The sequence below is a fragment of the Euprymna scolopes genome, chromosome 21 (assembly GCF_053919585.1).
Source record: "Euprymna scolopes isolate OS-2025 chromosome 21, ASM5391958v1, whole genome shotgun sequence".
NCBI classification, from domain to species: Eukaryota; Metazoa; Mollusca; class Cephalopoda; order Sepiida; family Sepiolidae; genus Euprymna; species Euprymna scolopes.
In genome coordinates, this window is record NC_136502.1 from 77776613 (window position 1) to 77796298 (window position 19686).

General features: G+C 36.0%; 1 protein-coding gene across 1 annotated transcript in view; it reads left to right on the top strand.

Moving 5' to 3' along the window:
* The first annotated feature begins 213 nt into the window (after nucleotides 1-213).
* The window catches only part of LOC145242520 (protocadherin beta-2-like), a 424086-nt gene continuing 404613 nt past the window's right edge, over nucleotides 214-19686 (top strand). Inside the window, exon 1 of the mRNA XM_080105589.1 lies at nucleotides 214-522. The gene's annotated coding sequence lies outside the window, so the exon portion shown is untranslated. The remainder of the gene's footprint in view (nucleotides 523-19686) is intronic.

Below are 19686 nucleotides of genomic sequence, written 5' to 3' on the forward strand. Positions count from 1 at the left end.
CGGTAACAACAACAACAACAACGACGACGACATCAGTAGTGACAAGTTCGGAGACTGTGCACTGTTTCTTTCTTCATCATTCTCCATCCTTCCCTCATCATCAGCATCCTAACTCCTACTACCGCCGCCGCCGCTCCTTATGGCCCTTTCTTCCTCCTCTTTCCCGCGTTCGATTCTGCTTGTCTTATTTCCAATATTCACAAAACTGGCTTCACTTCGTTCCGAAGACTCCAGTGGAGTATTACGCGTGTTTCTCTTTCTCTTGTACTCGTATTTTGGTTTGAGATTTTTAATGTTATCGTGTTGTTATCGTCGTCGGCCGATGTTTGAGCGCAATTTTACGAGGTGCTTTTTTTACCTTTAGAGCTAAAAAAAAAAAAAAGAAAAGAAAAGAAAAAGAAAAGGAAAAGAAAAAATTGAACTTTAGTCAACTTTTTACAAAAAAAAATATATATAAAAAAACAAGAAACACACACACACACAAAACAAAATTCAATTCTCATCACTTTTACGTTTGGACAGGTAAGTTTATAAAAACATTTTTTTTTTAAATTTCTCCTTAAAAAAGAAGAACAAAAAAAAAAATCAAAGCAAAAATATTTCTTTAAAAAATTCAATTTTGTTTTCACTTGATAACAAGTTTTTCTAAGCCGGTACTTTTAAAAGTAAAAAACTATATTTGTTTATCAACAAACGTATTAGTCTCATTTAGTCTGCAAAACGAAGCAGAATTCAAATTCCATTAATTAGTTTTTTGGGTTTATTTTTTTTGGGGGGGGGGAGGTAATTTTTTTTTTTTTTTTGTTATGTTAGAGCGAAAAAAACATATTACCCCCTCTCTGCAATAATAATTTCATTTTTTTTTTCGTCGGATAACGAGTTTCATTAACTGAGCATCATCCCTAAAGTAAACAATTAAACACGCTCACAACATTCTGTGCCGGTGCTTCTATAGAATTTGAACATAAACCAAACCAAGACAAACCAAACCGCCTTTTTGCTGAAATGAATATAAAAGTTCGTTTAGGTTTAAGGTTAGAATTGGGTTAGGGTTAGAGTTAAAAATAAGACCGTTAGATTCAGTTTCTGTAGTCACCGTTCTCGGTCTGTGAGAATAAACTTTTACCCGAAATGCATTGCCTGGTTGCATTTGTTTATAACCTCTATGTACACACATACAGACGTGCACGCACACACACACACACACACACACACACACACACACACACACACACACACAATGCGTTATTTAGTCTCCAAAGCCCAATTCAAAACAAGAGGTCAAACCTTATCAGTTACACTTTGGCTTTGACCGGAAAATTAAAAACAAAACAAAAAGAACGACAAAAAAAAGGACACGGAAACATTAGAGTGGCAATAAACCAAGCAGAAAAAAGAAACACACACACACACACACACACACACACATTTTCCAAACTTTTATTTTGATCAACAGAGATTACCTGGCCCCTATTGCTTGTCGCGTAATGCCCGTTCTGCGCAATTCTAGGAAAGCCACTCTCCCAGGTTTTTAGAAAAGAGGGTTAGTTCATTGCCAATCGCCTGAGACACCCTTACCGGGGAATGCTAACGGAACTGCCGAAGCACTTTTCCCTCCTCGTGGGGGGGTGTGATGTGGCACTGAATTCTCAAACCCACTTTCTCGACCCTGGTGTCACAGATCTTCTTGCGGCGGGAGAGAAATAAATAACCCACTCGTCTCTTTCTTTAAAGACGCTCTTGACATCCAGCATTCTCACCAACCGGCGATTTTCTTTTCTTCTCGTATTCGGATTCTAAAACACTTTAACACTTTAAGAAAAAGAAAGCGCTCAGAAACAGAGTATTTGGCTCGCACTTGTTGCTTTGTATAGTTATCGCCTTTTTTTTGTTTTGTTTTTGTTTAACTGTATTCTTTTCGTTATTTTCTTTATTGATTGTCGTGATCAGTAACAAGACGGGATTATGTCATAATACTGTATAAACACCCAGTTTAGATCTCGTAAAGCTCCGGGGCCCAAACTTGGAGTCTCTACAGAATCAACGCAACTATCTAAATCAGGGGTTCTCAACCGGGGTCCACATGGACCCTAAGCGTCCATGGAATATTTCTGGAGGAGGTCCACAGGCCAAATATAGCAAATTGGGGGTCTACAATGATATTTTGGTGCTCCGTGAATAAAACCAACTCATAATGGTTTTTATTATTAATTAGTTTCATTTCTACTGTTATTTTGATTTAACGCCAAAAAATCTGAAGCAGACATTCAAACAAATTTTAATGCATTTTCTAAACAAAATCCATAAAATTGCGTTGAAAGCAATAAAAAAGAACAAAAATGATAGGAACTGGTTTTAAATATGCGTCTCGGGCAATCGGTTCTTTTCCTATTAAATTGTCTGTCTGGCCTTCGCCCTCTTTTACTATGACCGATAGTTTCGAGGGGGGTTCAGCGTAAAATCAGCGCTTCTGCTGGACAAACACGTTAGTGTAAAAAAAAAAAGAAGAAAAAAGGGGTACATGAGTAAAAAAAAAAAAAAAGGTTAAGAACCACTGATCTAAATGAATAAATGTTAAAATCGACCCGTTTTCGCCGTACAGGTAAAAGCCAAACAAAAACAGATGTCAATTTCATTTAACTGTACGCAGTCGATTTTCCCCTTTTTTATATACATTCGTTATATATACACGATATCAGTCGCAAACTAATTTGCATATTGATTTTGAAAAATTCCATTTTATTAATTAACACTTATTTATTATTGTTTTCTGATTGAATGATGGAATTTCAACATAACAAATAGTTCTGTTCAGCAATATTGGTTTATTTCTTTGTCAAATATTTAGGATTTCTGTCCAAATGTTCCTGTCTTTAGAAAGATTTTCAACAAGTTGTGATCTATTTCTAAATTGTAAGTGAAAAGACAACTTGATTTCTTCTTTATTTTCTGGGGGGGTGGTTCTAGTCAAATTAAAAAGATAAATAGATTTCAATGAAATGACATCAGCACTTTTAAATCATTGGTTAACATTACAAAGTGTAGTATCTGTTCTTCAGATGCTACACTTTAATTTCTTGTACTCTCTCAGTAGAAGAGAAATCCTTCACGACTGAAGCAACTTATTTATTTTTGTTCCTTTTCTTCCCGTTAAAAAAACGACCCTGGTGTCTAACTCTGTCCCGTGGGGAGATATTGTAAATAGGAACATCTCTAATAATGTATAAATATTTTTTTATCAAAATCTTAATGTTTATCGGCCTATATGGATAAACATATACGGTACCTAAGTTAAGCAACGTCGAGCCTGGTCAGTACCAGATGAGGGAACATTTGGAAATACTATATATGTAGGAGAACGTCGAAACCTCCCTGCAAGGGCTGCAAAAACTTAATGTCGTCACCTCCCTTAATCAGGATATACATGCAACTGGCGACTACTTGTGAGCTTGATATTCCCTAGAAGCTTCTTCCTTCGGGGAAAGTCGGTCCAACCCGTTAATGCTGACGATATGGACAAAGTTATAAAAAATGTTTATTATTATCTATCTCTATATCTTAAAAAGTGAGAATGTGTGTGTGTGTGTGTGTGTGTTTGAGGACACTTCTCAGCCTATATATACTCAACAATTTTTTATCTACACACTTGAAATCCCCAGAGTAAACAATTAAACACGCTCACAACATTCTGTAAAAGTCTATTCGCCCGTACCGAGTATAATAACTCGATTCGGTATGACAGGCAACATTACACTAATTTATATATATTTTTTTGTGTTGCCCATTTGACTTAGGGTTAGAGTTATGTTTTGGATTAAAGAAAGACATGCTTTTTGTTTGTTTTGGTTTTTGTTTTGCTAAAAAATTGAAAACAATGTGCGTGTGTATCCGTGCTTCCGTGTGTATGTGTGTGTGTGCATGTGAATGTGTGTGCGCGCATGTGCGCGTGCTTTATTATTTTTGAAAAAAAGTAAAACATACTAGGAAAATTTACTAAAATTTTACTAAAACTCTGCGAATATATATGCCGGTGCTTCTACAGAATTTGAACATAAACCAAACCAAGACAAACCAAATCGCCTTTTGCTGAAATGAAAATAAAAGTTCGTTTATGTTTAAGGTTAGAATTAGGTTAGGGTTAGAGTTAAAAATAAGACCGTTAGATTCAATTTCTGTAGTTACCGTTCTCGGTCTGTGAGAATAAACTTTTACCCGAAATGCATAGTTGCATTTGTTTATAACATCTACATACACACATACAGACGTACGCGCACACACATACACACATATACTCATGCACACACAAACAATGTGTTATTTAGTCTTCAAAATCCAAACTTAAAGCAAGAGTTCAAACTTTATTCTTTACAATTTGGCTTTGACTCGGTCCCAAAATCAACATTGTTAAAATGCCATTTCCCCTGCTGACTTAGCTATGGTTTTGGTCCAGTGCAGTTCCAAGAGATACATTCTTCCTGGCTTTGCCATCTCACCCTAATCGCTTGAGACGCTCTTACCAGGGAATATCGACGGGGCTGTCCAAGCATTGCTTGTTGTTGTTGTTGTTGTTGTTGTTGTTGTTGTTGTTGTTGTTTGCAGGTCAGATGCTTTTCATCAAATTCCACTTCCCGACCCTTGTGTCGCATCATCCTGCCGTTGGAGGGATATAAATATCAGGTCATACACGCAGAACCAAATCGGCCAAGCTAGGCATTTCCGTGGCAGCTCTAGCCTATTATTCTGCACCTCCACCAGGGAACATTGACCAATCTTTTCGTTGTGCTATAGCTTTATCGGTGGGAAAGAAGTTAAGAAACCGCTATATGTCAAATTCACGTTGATAAACCGGTTCTCGTTAGATCACCGTAGTTAAGAGACGTTGAGTCTAATCAGCACTAAATGGGTGACCATTTGAGAATACGAAATACTGTATGTAAGACGGACGGTTACATATCTCTATTTAATTTAGACCATGTGTTAAGTTTAGGCTTCTTAGCTATTAAAAAAACTGCTTTGTGATACAGATTTTTTAAAAAGTATATTGTATAACTCGGATAATTGTTAGGTGTATACCATCAGCAGTTGAGATGGTCCTATAAAACTTATGAGAGTAGAACTTAGATTTACTTTCGGCAGATTCGTAACTCTCGATTCCCTTGTTTAGTCTCACAGTCCTCACATTCCATGAGCGATGTTTCTTCCAAATGGGAGATAATTGCTGTTTTCTGGGTCGAAATCTATCCATATAACACTTATCATCGACTAGTTTATGACCTTGAAGGGGTATTTTTCACTCCATTACATCAAGTGGATTTATGCTTTGTCTTGAGCGATTTTCATAAAAACAGAAAGAATAAAAATAAAATATTTAAAAAAAAATCGTCGTCAAAAAGCTTCCGGCTGTCACTAGCAAGTGAAGACTATTCTCCATCTAATGTCTATATTTCCCGATGTGAAAAAAAAGCATAACGCCTATATTTACTTTTCTCCCACAAGGGCAAAAATAGGCATAAGACCGTTTTTAATGGAGGGAAAACTCCCCCCCCCCCATCCTAAATAATCGTTTGTTTACAAAAGCAAAAAAACTATGTAAACTTAATGTGATTGCATTCTATTCAGTTTTCGATTGATCGGACTATTCTCATCTTTGATGCTTTATCCACAACGTTTCGGCTGATATAATCTCCGACCTTCTTCTGGTGTGTCTTTTAGAACTCGGAGATTTTTTCTGTCGAATTATGGAATCCATACAGAATTTCGAATTGAACCCTTTATTTAATCGATGGGTGTATATTGTTCTTGTTCCGTGAGCCATGACGAAGTAGAAGTTTTATTTATCATGTTAGTATTCATTTTTTCGTATGTAGTAAGAATTGAACCATAAAACATTAAAAAAAAAATACTGTCACTTAGAACTGATTAATCATCGACCCTTATCCGCTTGGAGGTTGAAATGAATATTGGTCCCGATTTTTTTGCTTTCCCACGGAATCAAAATTAAACACGAGCACGGTTTTTTATATAAGAAAACTCCAGCGACATCAAAAAAGCACTCTCGCGTAATGCAAAAATAAAAATTACCTCAGTCTAGAAGGACGTTTCATTGATGAGAACAGAAAATATGAAGCGTAGCATAAAGACAGACGGTCCGCCTTGCTCCTAGGCAAACGGTTGTGGTCGGTCGTGATAAAGTCAATAATAATAATAATTTTGATTTCGTTTATCAACGTCTCTCTGGAAAGGGATGTTATTCATTTCCAGAGGATTTCCCTCAATCCCGGCTCCAAACCAGGAGCTTCAAAGATCAAGGAGTTTCCTAAGGATGTTGGTGGTACCTACAATTGCAGAGGTCTGAAGGCCACCTAAAACATCGGGGATTTGTAGTTTTTTCATTTGTCCTTCCAGACGACTTGATACTACTCCTAGTGCACCTACTACGATTAGGATAATTTGTGATGATGATGATGATGATGATGATGATGATGATGATGATGATGATGATGATGATGATAAATAAATAAACAAACAATAAACGCAATAAACGACCATTGTAACAAAGTTAATTTTGACGTTTCACGATAGTGAACACAAGTCGGACATTTTACTCGATTATCAACTGTTTCCGACGTACTTACACCCGATGAAACGTCGGCATGCAAAACACAAAACAATCTACAGTATCACACGTGGATATGAGAAAAGCGCCACGATGCATGCATAATAAACCTGAAGAAGGTTGGTAAACAAATCGGTCGAAACGCATTAGCAAAATAACTAACGACATTAGTGAGACCAATAGTCCGAAAAAATGCAAATAATAACTCCCCCATCTTAAACAGTCTGTCAAAAAATTGTCTGATAACGAGTTTAACCGACCCAGCATCCTAAAATTAACTTAATAATTATTTTGTTTATTTTCTTGCCACCGTGGCAAACTTAGATACAAGTTCATTATTATAGGGAATTCAACCCTCACATCTAAAAAAAAAGGGTAATCTGGGCGAGTGCTAAGTTTATTTATGATCGGCCCGGTCGGCATTCTCCGGCGATTGACAATACATCTAACCGCTTCTTAAACGATGGTTTAATTAATTCATAGAAAAATGCCACCATGCGACCAACCAGAAAAAAATAATAATTTTGAACAAGCGGGACCTGTGGAAATTCCACAGGGGACTCATTCGTATATAATATATTGATGTTGGCATTCTGTAGATGTTCAGTGTAACGCTCTGATATTATTGTAGCTTTTTTGTTAAAACTGCAAACGTATTTATCTAAGCTAGCACGGACGCCCGGCAAAGCCTGGTCGTAAGGTACGCTTAAATATTATATTTTAATTCTTGCAAATTTCGTGTATATTATTATAGAGTTAATGTTCTATCGATTTTTATATTTTATAAAGTTGCGATTTTAAGAATAAAAAAATATATATATCCATATGAAGTGGGTGCGTTAGCTTGAATCGAAACCGAAATAAAACCTCTTGAAAAAATATATATGTATGTAACTTGAGTTCCTATAGAAATCAAAACTTATGAAGAATTCTTGGTAAAATTATTTATAAAAAAAAGAAGATTATTGGGGTGCCATTAGTTATAATCGAATTGGAAACCAAAACGTATGAAGAATTGTTGGTAAAATTATTTATGACCAGAAAAGGAAGTACATAACAATTAAACGACCCGGATGTAAGCGTGACACAGAAAATACCACACACGCTATCGTATTAATATATAGATTATTTATTTAAAAAGAAAACGTTAATAAATCTAAATTTAGCATAAGGCCATCAAAAGTGATGGACTGGGTGCGTATCATTTATAATTAACATTCATATTTCATTCGACAAAAAAAAATCCATGTCATAAATATCTCTACCCATCCACTTGTGTGTGTGTGTCTGTACGTATGTGAGTTCATTCCCTATGGACTCGAAAACGGCTGGGTCTATTTTGTATGAAATTTCACACGAAAGCACTTTATGTGCCTAGTAGTGTTCGTAGATAGGCTTTGTATCAGAATGTCTTCAGTAATTATTGATAATCAAAATAATCCGATGAAAGAAGGAACAGGCGATTTTGACTAAAGTTAACACCTTACACAGCCTAACATCACAAGTGCATTTGAGAAGTTATATTATCACACAAGCCGAAAGAGCCGACATATAAAATCAAAAGTATGTTGTTTGATATAACAGGGGTACGTTCTAAACGAATGTATCCGTTTAAAGCACAATGGCACTATGATAATTAACTTTTTCATTTTAAATTTTAATTCAAGCAATTATATATGCAAAAATAATTTTATAAAATCAACAGTAGGTTCTCTACAGTGCAATGTAGACTGCAATGTATTGTTGATTACGTCACTGCATGGGGAGCATGTGAAGATTCCTTTCGGTGCACTGCAATGGGTCCGCAACTAAAGGAGGCAATCAATCGATTTGATTTTAAAATGGGCAATTTCACCGATTTTAATCACAATAAAAATATAGGAGTGTGAAATATTCGTTAATCATCATTCAATCTTGGGCAATGACTCATCTAATCAGAGGAAACGTTTGTAGCAAACATGCTAAAAACATTTTTCTTTTCTTTTTTTTTTTTTGATGAGATGAACCATTTGTTGAAAATCAAAGGATTGAGGAAAAAACTTTATAAGTTGTATTCCTAGTTGAAAAAAACTTTCTCGTGATTTTTTTTTTTTAATTTACGAAATTTAACTCCAAATTTTTATTTATAATTTTGTGTCTATTTCGGTTATTGAGCTTTTTTATTTGATTGGGATTGTCTTATAAATATTGATACAAATATTAAAACAGACTTTGATTTCACAGTATTAGACATACTGTAATCTGTATTTCAAAATTTCAGTTAATTATATGTATACCATATACGCATAATATATTTGTGCGTGCGTATGTGTAACACACACACACACACAACATATATATATGTACATATATATACACGCATATAATATATATATATATGTATATATATATACATATACATAAAATAAATATTTACTATATAAACAATGTAAATATGCAATATATATATATATATATATATATATATATATATATATACACAATATATATATATACACACAATATGTATACAATATATATACAATATAAATTTGTAATATATATACTATATAAGTATCCAATGTGCACACACGCACACACGCACACACACACACACACGCACACACACACATATATATATATATATATATATATATATATATATATATATATATATATATATATATATATATATACGCACACAATATGGAATATCAAGGTGTAGACAAAAAATATATACAGAAAAATATGAAAAAAAAAAATCCATATTAGTAGAAAGCTTGGCTTGGCGCCAATTTTTAAAATTTGGTGCCAAGCCAAGCGTTTTACTAACGGATTCTTTCTATATTTTTATTAAAAATAATTTTAGATCTTCTCGTTCGCTGAACAATATTTCGTCTACTTTTTTGAATATGGAGCCGATTTTTGCACAAAATACGCAAATTCTTTTCATGATAATTTTTCTTCATTTTTGCACGGATTTTTTTTTTTTGTTTTTACCTGCGTCTCACGACATCAAGGTTGTATAGAGGGTCAGTTTTTCGTGGGAAACAGGTATTCTCGAAAAGGATCACTCTGTGTTCGGTCGCAAATGGTTGGAAGATAGAACAGTTAGATTTTGAATTAGCAATTTTCTAAAACGAATAGTAAATGCAATTTTAACAAATTAGGCGCCATTCCTAAAGATGAATGAGTGTGTGGAAATGTGGTATGGTTTCTGGCTTTGGAAAGGGCTTATTTCGGACAACGATAGCGTGTTCATGTTTAGCTGAGAACCACGCCAACATTTCATATAAATTGGTATAAAAGTTATTGTTTTAGCTAAAGGAAAAAAAAAAACAGATGACATGCATACACATTTTAAAAAAAATGGAAATAAACGAAATCTTGGGAGAATAGAAGGGTCACCAGATTGTAAGTGTTACCTAAAAACATAAACAGAGTTTCGGAAAAGAAAAGTAAAGAAAAACGAAATTTTATAACAAAAGATTTGTATATAAAAGATTAGAATATAAAAGTTACTTTTAACTATTTATACAAACACGTAAAAGCTGGGTTAGTAATAACATTGTCAAAATCTTCATAAAGTAAATATATACGTTTGTAAGCAATATACGTATATGAGGTCTTTCGGTAGCGTAGCATTGTGTGTGTCTGTGTGCGTTGGTTTACCTTATTATTTTACATGCGTGTATAGAAGTGACTAGTAAGCCATTTATGTGCGCCTGTTACTAATGTACAGGAATGTGCGCACGAAATAAAAAGAAAGCTGACATGTTAATCATTGAGCTCTTTTCGCCTTCTCCGGCCAAAAGGCACTAAGGGCGGTGTTGAGCAGAAGTTCTGTAGTTCTTTGGTACTGCGATCGGCTTTAGAATACTTAGCGTCTCTAGGTTTTGGTTGTTTCTTTTATAGGAACTTCCAACTTCGCGTCGGCTTACTATTTTCATGTATACGTGTTACTTTTGGAGGGTGGAAAGATTTTTATTGGTTGAACAATATTTTAAGGTGACATAATTCTCTGAAACTTACTTGCTTTGGGAAGTGAAAAAGAAAGCAAATCCAAGCGAGACGGAAACAGAAACGTGGCAATCTATTATAGCCATTTACTTTTTAGCGTTCGACGGAGTCACTTCACGATTCAGCATCGCGGGTTCATTGGTCACTCTTTATGTGTTCTACTCTGAAGTAGACTTATTCTGGCACATTCATGTAAACCCTGTTCTGTTTTTTGTTTTTTGTTTTCACGATTTGTCCATCGCTTTCATTTCAGCAATGTAAAATTTCAAATTTTAGCACCAAAATTGGCTGAATAGTTTGCTAGAGACCGCAAAGGTCAAATCTTTTTAACTATGACCCCTTAGCAGCAAAATTTTCGCCCAATAACCGATTAAAAAGCTTGCTTTATGTCTTAATGCACTTTATGTAAAATTTCAAATGTTTAGACTAAAAATTAACTGAGTAACTTGGCGGACACCACAGAGGTCAAATTTTTACAAAAGTATGACCCCAATGTTGACCCCCTTAACATTTATTTTTTTGAGCTTAAATCAAATTAAAATGCTTGATTCATGTCCAAGTAACTTACATCTAAAATTTCAAGTGTTTAGACCCAAAATTTGCGGGGGATTTTGATAGCGTTTTCAAAGGTCAAATTATTGAACGTTGACACCTTGACAGCAAAATTTCTGATCGAAAACAGATTAAAAAGATTTTCCCAAATATCAAGACCCCTTATGTCAAATCACGAGTCTCTAGACTGAAAATTGACTGAGTAGTTTTGTAGGGAAATGTACACACACACACACACACACACACAGAATTTCACTTTTATAGATATATAGATAATATTTACAATTTAATTGGAAAAAGGATGGAAAATAGAACCCCTAGAATGCCCCCTTATCCCAAAAGAGACAGAAAAAAATCTAAGAAAGCAGATAAAATTGGTAAGACCCCCTACAAACTCTTTTAAAGAGAATACCGCATAATATCTCAGGTTGGTTTAGAATTAAAAACTAACAAGACAATCTCTTAAAGGTATTTTTTTTTTTACTAGCGAGTAGAGAGTAACCGCTTATCAAGGGCCAAGAGCTACTCGAGGATAAGGGTTAATGATTGTTAGGTGAGACAAAACCGTGATTATCAGTAATGGTTATTTATTTAAGAGGACGTCTCAACAGGAAATTGACTTTAAAACAGCCATGTTATTAGACTTGAAAACAGCTATGTTATATTCAGCTGAGAAGCAGTTCCTTGGTGCAGGCGGGCAAAGGGGGGGCGCTAAACCAGAACAGGGTCAAGTGGATAGTGTTCTTTTCAGCATATATATCATTTGGGGAGTCTAAGTAAAAATTAACAAAAGGAGTGGTCATCTTGAAGAATCTCTTTTATTGAAAAATAAAAAAGAGGGTCAGAATTAAGTCATTCAACTAGCGCAAAGCCTATCGAACAGGATGGGTTCCAAAACAATGAGGAACTGCGTACGACATACAAGCAACACCTACTCCTACCCGATTCCCTTTCCTAGCTCGGAGATCGGATAAAAATCAATTCGGCATAACGGATTATAATAGTTCGCGACGATATCCAGTAAGCAAAACACTATTAAACGTGGTCATCTATGAGTAGGGAGGTCAAAAGTTCACACCGTGACCAATAGTAAATTTTATGAGATTCCTTGTACACACGTGTGTGTGCTGTTTTGTTTTTGCATACACGTGTGTGTGTGTGCACGCGCTTGCGTGTGTGTGTGTGTGTGTGTGTGTGTGTGTGTGTGTGTGTGTGTGCTATCGCGTGTATATAAAGTAGTCTTTGCGCGACAAGACAAAATTAAGTTATGTTAATAGTGTATACTTTCTTAAGTACGTCGTTAGTCTTCATTTTTACTGGGTGGGAGGATCACCGCTTACCAAGGCCTAAAGGACACTCAAGGATATCGGTTAATTAATTGCGATAACTGATAATCCGTAATGGTAGAACTTGGGTAGAGTTTTTTTTTAAGAGACAGCTTAACAGGAACTTGGCTATGTTAGACCGGAAAACGGTCATGTTATAGTCAGATGGGCAGTCAGTGTTAATACGGGTAGGATGAGTCTGCTCTCATGTCATACCAATCGAGGATGCATCATTGACAATCAGTTCGACTGTGGCTTTGTTGTTGTCGGTCTGACGTAGGGTATATTCAAGCCTAGGAGGTCCACTCTTCCAGGCTTTACCTTCTCTTTGAAAAAGGGTTAGTTTATTGTTAAACCCTGAAACGTTCTTACCGACACGTAATGCCTACAGGGGTGTTTAGGCAATTTTCGGAGGCCAGAATGTATTTCATCTCGTGCGCTGGTATTTCAAAACTACACATGACCATGAATTTAACCTCTTGTAGAGTATGTAAACATACTCACGATTATATTGGATTCATGAACTACGAAATCAGCAATGGCGGATTTAACCCAACTGAGTCTATTGTTCTGGTTGTTCATGGTTCACGGACGAATACATTTGTGAAATGCATGAAGCCGCAATTTCGTCCAATTTATGAGTAAAAATAGTAATTTGAGTTTAAGTATTAGTTAACAACAGACATTGCGCTTCGGCATTAAATATTCATGTCAAAAAAACTATTGATTTTACGTTGAAACCCAAACCACATAGCCTAATGAGTCTAGACCATTTTCGACCTGGCTTGTTCTCTGTTGTCTGTCCTTGTGTAGTTCTAGGAGGTTCACCCTCTCAGGAATTGCTTCCTCGCCCTTTGAGAACGGTTAGTTTATTGCTAATCTCTTGGTATGTCTTGTAGGCCAGAGAGCTCTTCTTATTAGGCGCTGATTTTCAAATATCACTTTCTCGTCCGTGTATCACATATTCCCTCAGTGAGAAAGAGATAAACATACCGATAATATTTAACGAGTTCTGTTTGAAGCTTTGTAGGAAATACCGTGAACACGAGTTAGCGTATAAAAGAATAAATTACAATATTGAACGAATTAAAAAAAATTCCAGTATGATATATTTATTTTCCAATAAGATGTGTCGTATATAGTGGTAGGTGTCGATATCCTGAATTTTCGAGAAAACAAAGCTTTAATAATTCCTAATAATACTTAATAGTCATCAAAACTCGTATCCTGGAAATTGATTTGACGGCTCGACTATATGATTAACTTCCGGTCACTGATACAAAAAAAAATACAGTAAAAATTAAATAATGAATAAATAAATATATAAAACAGACAAAGGAACGCCTCGCCGAACAGTTGCAGACGTTTCTTTCCTTCCTTGGTGAGGAGATTTTATTCTTGAAAATTCGGGATATCACCAGCTACCATCCTGTATGATACATTATGTTGGTAAATAAACATAATATAATTGTAAATTATTGAAAATCTTCTAATACACACCAAAAAGTAAATAGTTTTATATAAAATTCAAAAATGTTTTTATTTGTTTTACAACCAGGGCGTTACATGGGGCCACAAAGACAAATAGACGAAATTAAGTTACGCTTGGACACACTTGATATGCTTAGTATATTAAGCACTTTTTATTACTATTTGTTACTTCCATCCCGGGCCCCGCCGAGTAAATTTTATTGTATAAAATAGTATAATAAAACATGTTAACGTTGGTTTTCCCAGCAACGTGGCGTTTGAACATATTTGCTCTATCATGGATATTCAGCACTTTTAATTTACTACCTTCTCTATCCAGGATATTGAAGGGTTATGATTTCTGTACAACAAAATTCTAAACGAAGACAAAACACCGCATTTTACCGAACTTGTTCTGTGTAGAAGTGTCGTATAGGTGACGGACAACGCCGGAAAATATCGGGCTCGGGCAAGACCAAATGTAAATCAGATTGCTGGCGATGACGTAAATCCTGAATTCCAATCGAAGAATCGAGATCATAAAACAATGAGAGAAATATTTAACTCTGGATTGAAATTGCTAAAAGTGCAAAGCGTAACACAGTAGAAGGATGTTAATATTAACTGGACAGTAATTCCAACCAACGGCATCTATAATGTAAAAGGCAAAATGTGTGTGTGTGTGTGTGTGTGTGTGTGTGTGTCTGTGTGTGTATGTGTGTGTGTGTCTGTGTGTGTGTGTGTCTGTGTGTGTGTCCGTCTGTGTGTGTCTGTGTGTGTGTCTGTGTGTGTCTGTGTCTGTGTGTCTCTGTGTGTGTGTGTGTTTTTGTGTGTGTGTGTGTGTGTGTGTGTGTCTGTGTCTGTGTGTGTATGTGTGTGTGTGTCTGTGTGTGTGTGTGTCTGTGTGTGTGTGTCCGTCTGTGTGTGTCTGTGTGTGTGTCTGTGTGTGTCTGTGTCTGTGTGTCTCTGTGTGTGTGTGTGTTTGTGTGTGTGTGTGTGTGTGTGTGTCTGTGTCTGTGTGTGTATGTGTGTGTGTCTGTGTGTGTGTGTCTGTGTGTGTGTGTCCGTCTGTGTGTGTCTGTGTGTGTGTCTGTGTGTGTCTGTGTCTGTGTGTCTGTGTGTGTGTGTGTGTGTGTGTGTTTGCATGTCTGCCAAAAACTTTTCTCAGCCGCATCGGACCGGTTGGAGACAGGTACTATCTGAAAAAGCAATGTCTCGGTCGAATACTTCGTTAGAATTAGAAAAAAGGCGCTCATTTATTTCGTACAGAAATAAATATTTATAAAAAGGGAGGGTCATAAAAAGATCGTTCGTTTTTAAACGACTTGCGTATCAGGCATTCTTTTTTGAATTGGTTTAAATAAAAAAAAAGAACAAACATTATTTTGCTGACTTATCGTGGGGAAGTGAGTAACGAGGTTCTAGTCGTAAGCTTTTATTTTTCGTGTTCGAACCCAGGTAACGGTGGTCTAGTTTTTAAACAGCGTAGTGTGATGTTTTTGTTTTTTTCCTTTTAAAACAAAAACTGAATTATTTTCAATTTCGCTTAAACTGGTTTTCACATATTTCTTCTTTTTCTCGCCGATTACATTTTCTTTTTTTTTTTTAGGATGTGAGGGGGGTCCCACCTCTCTGCACCCGAGCTGCGTCTAATTTTGTTCTAGAAGGTTGCTCAATATCCTTCTACACCACCTCTCGATTCAGGACAACGTCGGGTACCCCCGCTAGCTTTAATATAAAAATAAGTCAAAACAAAGACAATCAGGCAGATAAAAGAGATCCAAGCCAGCGCCACACTTCTGTCGTCGTTAAACCGACCATCAGCACCTTACATGCTGACCTGAACTCTCTCACTTGTCAGATCATAATCTGTAAAATAAATAAAACTTTGTTGATTTGACAAGTGTTTGTTTGATTAAATAAAACCACGATCATCAGCGTGTATATACTGTGGCATGCATTTCGTATAAGTGTGTCTATAAAGTATATGGACGACAACATAACAGAAGGGTTAATATGTTTGTAACAAGTGCTAGTAATGATAGACGTAACTGTTGGTACACGTCATTCATCATAATAATACACGTTTATATATATAGCTCATTTTGTTTAGTACATTTTACAATGCACGTTTAGATTTCAGATCAGTGATTAACAAGTATGACTATTAAGGATTAAGTACATTCTACAACGTAGTGAATAATGGGAATTCATATTTTAGACCAATGAATAATTATTATGAATATTAAGCAGTCATTAGCTACTACAATATACTGAATAAAGTAGGTTTCTATTTGAGATCAATGAATAATGCTATGGATTTTGTATATTCTACAATATAGTGAATAAATTGCGTTTACATTTAAAAGTAGTAAATAATAAGCTTGGCTGTTAAAGGTTCGATATATTCTACAATGTACTGAGTAAAATATTTTAGATCAGTGAATGATAAGTATGAATGCTAAGGATTCGGTACATTCTACAATGAACTGAATAATATGTACAGGTGACAAAAACAAAGTTCGCATTTGTAATTAAAAAAACAAATTTAAGCTAAATTTAATGTAACTGTTTAAGCAAACTATACCTCATTTGATTAGCCTTTTATTCTTTTTATAATTTTACATGTTCATATTTGACTTTTAATTGAAATATTCTAGTGTTCACGTCAATTTTTAAAAAATAACTTCAAATTGAGGAGGGAAAAAGAAATTCCACAGCAACAAATTCGCTTAAACCAGCTTAAATTATCGCCTCTAAATCAGTTTAAAATATCCACCAACACGCAACAAAGCACCTCTAATCGTAATTGTTGTTGTTTAAGGTTATACAATGTAACGTACATGTAAATACAAAATCTGCATTAATTAAAATATCGTATTTAAGCGTATTTGACGACCGAGCAATGCCGAGCGGCCTGCTAGTATGTATATATACCTGTTTAATATCCCGTTCTCTTTCTCCATCATACCCACTCAAGCAGTCAATTTCGATTTACTGTAAAGCTGATTCCTTGTTTCTCTCCATATCTCTTTTTCTCTACCCCCTCGATCCCTATAACTGTTGTTCCTGTCTCTTCCCCCACCCTCTCTTTCTCTCTCTCTCTCTCTCTCTCTCTCTCTCTCTCCTTTCCATACCTTCTTTCTCCTTTCTATCAACGCCCACTGAATCGGTGAATTCTGATGTCATGTAAAACTGATGCTCTTTTTATTTTTTCTGTCTGTTTTTGTCTACCCCTTCAATTTATCGTACCCCTGTCTCATTCTCTCTCTCTCCTCAATCTATATAACTTCTCTCTCTCTCTTTCTTTCTTTCTCTCTCTCTCTCTCTTTCTCTTACTTATATTATACCGATTATTTTTCGCTTCCACTCAAATAATCAATTCCACTCTTTTGTAAGGCTTACACTCCTTTTCTCTTCCTATCTCTCTTTCTATAAGCCCTCAGTCTAACATTTTTTCTTTCTCCTGACTCTTTTCTTTCTCTCTCTCCTTCCTCCATTTCATTCTTGCATGATTCTCTATACCCCCCCTGTTTTTTTACTTTCCCGATTTAGTGTTTTGAATCTTGTACGCAATCTCAAAAGACGCACTCTTTCTCTTCCTTTCGATCCATTCATTTTCTTTTTCATCCACTTATCTCGCTTTCCCTTCTATCTACCCTCTTCTCTTTTTCTCACCTCGCTTATTCTTTTACTACACACTCTACTCCTCCCACCCTTTGTCTCTTCTCTCTCAACCCCATTCCTCAATCTCTCATCGCTCCTCCTATTCTCCACATCTACCGAATTTTCCTCGCTCTACTATTTCCCCCTCCAGCTATGGTTAACCTCTTTATATCTTCTAACATAATCTTTATTGCCTTATTCTTACCTATGGTCATCGTGATATCTTCAGAAAACCTGTTGTGTCCTATCGTCTTCGGAAAAAAAAGATGGGATCCTTCTATCAACCCAGTAGATATCTACCTGCTGATGCACTTCCCTACCTATATAAAAGCCAGGTACGTCCAAAGATGGAGTATTGCTGTCACATCTGGACAGGAGCTGCTAGGAACACTTTATCCTGCCTTGACAGAGTTCAGAATAGACTTCGTAGCCTGTTGGAGGATGTCCCTTTCTTTTCCCTGCAACCTCTTTCTCACAGAGAGTCGATGCGAGCGTGTCTCTGTTTTATCGTTATTTTCATGGCAAGTGCTCGTCTGAGCTCCAATTTATGGTCCCGTCTCGCCAAATATTCACGAGAAACACTAGTTTGACTGAGAAAACTATCAATAACTCCCCCTCCCCTTCGTTATCTGTGCCTAAACCTAAACATAGATTCCATGAACAAAACTTCTTTCTTAGAACTGCACACCTGTGGAACTCTCTTCCTTTACCTGCTTTTCAGCTGACTACAATATTGCCGTCTTCAAGTCCAATGTAAAGTTCTTGATGAGCCGTTCCACTTAAGTAATCCAATTTACCAAATTTACACTTCTAACGATTACTATGATATTGTCATTTTGACCACTGTACACATTTATCCCTTATCCTCGAGATGCCTCTGGGCTTTCATAAGTGGTGATTCCTTTGTAAAAAAAAATATGTATATCTCTGGTTAAAAAGTATTTTATTCTTATAGACACGGGAAAAACCTTTGAAATAAGAAGGCAGCCGCTTAGTGGTTAACGACACAGACTGAAACCCTGAGTGTGACAGTTTCGAGTCCAGTCGTTCCACCAAAACTATAGTTGACCTTGTGCCCACCTTCCTGAAGGGAGATAAATATAACAAGTTAACAATTTCCCCCACTCTCTATCTTTGCCTAAAACTAAACACAACATCCATAAACAAACATTCTTTTCTAGAACTGTCCGTCCGTGGAACTTCATACTGTGGAGCTGCTTTCCAGCTGACTACAACATGGTCATTTTTCAATTCCAATGTAAACAAGTTCTTCTTATTTCGCCCTCTTAAATAATCAATTCTACTTAATTTCCACTGCTACCGATCATTACATAATACAGCATAATCACGTTGACGCACCGGTTCTCATTAAAATACTAAAGTTAAGCATCCTTGAGCCTGATCAGTAGTAAATCGGTGACCATTTGGGAATTCCAGGTTCTGTATGTGCTCCCTATTTATCTCGGCATCGTTTCCAGTCGTCCTGGACTTCTCCTTGCCACTGGACTCAAGCAGTGCCGATTCAGGAGAGTTATGTTTGGAGATTTTGGGCAACCCTTGCTTCGCAATTATACATGCAGCTACCCTTACAGGGAATATCCATTGTCTTTCGAGACGAAACGGGGGTTATCTTTCTTCTCCAGTGGTCTTGATAAGCGATAAAGAAAAAAAAATGAAAATCCTCATAGATACAAAACACTTTGGAACGGTGGCTAAGTGGTTAACGACACGGACTGAAAACCTAGGTGTACCAAGTTCAAATCCAGGTCGTTTCACAAATACATTTTCATCAAACCCACACTTGGTCTTACCTCATGGACGGGAGTTAAATAAAATACCTAATCGAAGAAATAATACAATTAACTAAGTACTTGTGCGATTCTCGTGAAAATTGCACAATTTGCTATCTTCATCGATCTGCACGATTTGCTGTTAATGATAATTTGGATTATTCGAACAATTGTTCTTATTTTGAATGTATCCTACGACCTTCTTCAGGTGCATCTTGTCAAACTCAGGAATATGTATGGAACTTCGAAAAGAATCCTTTATTTAATT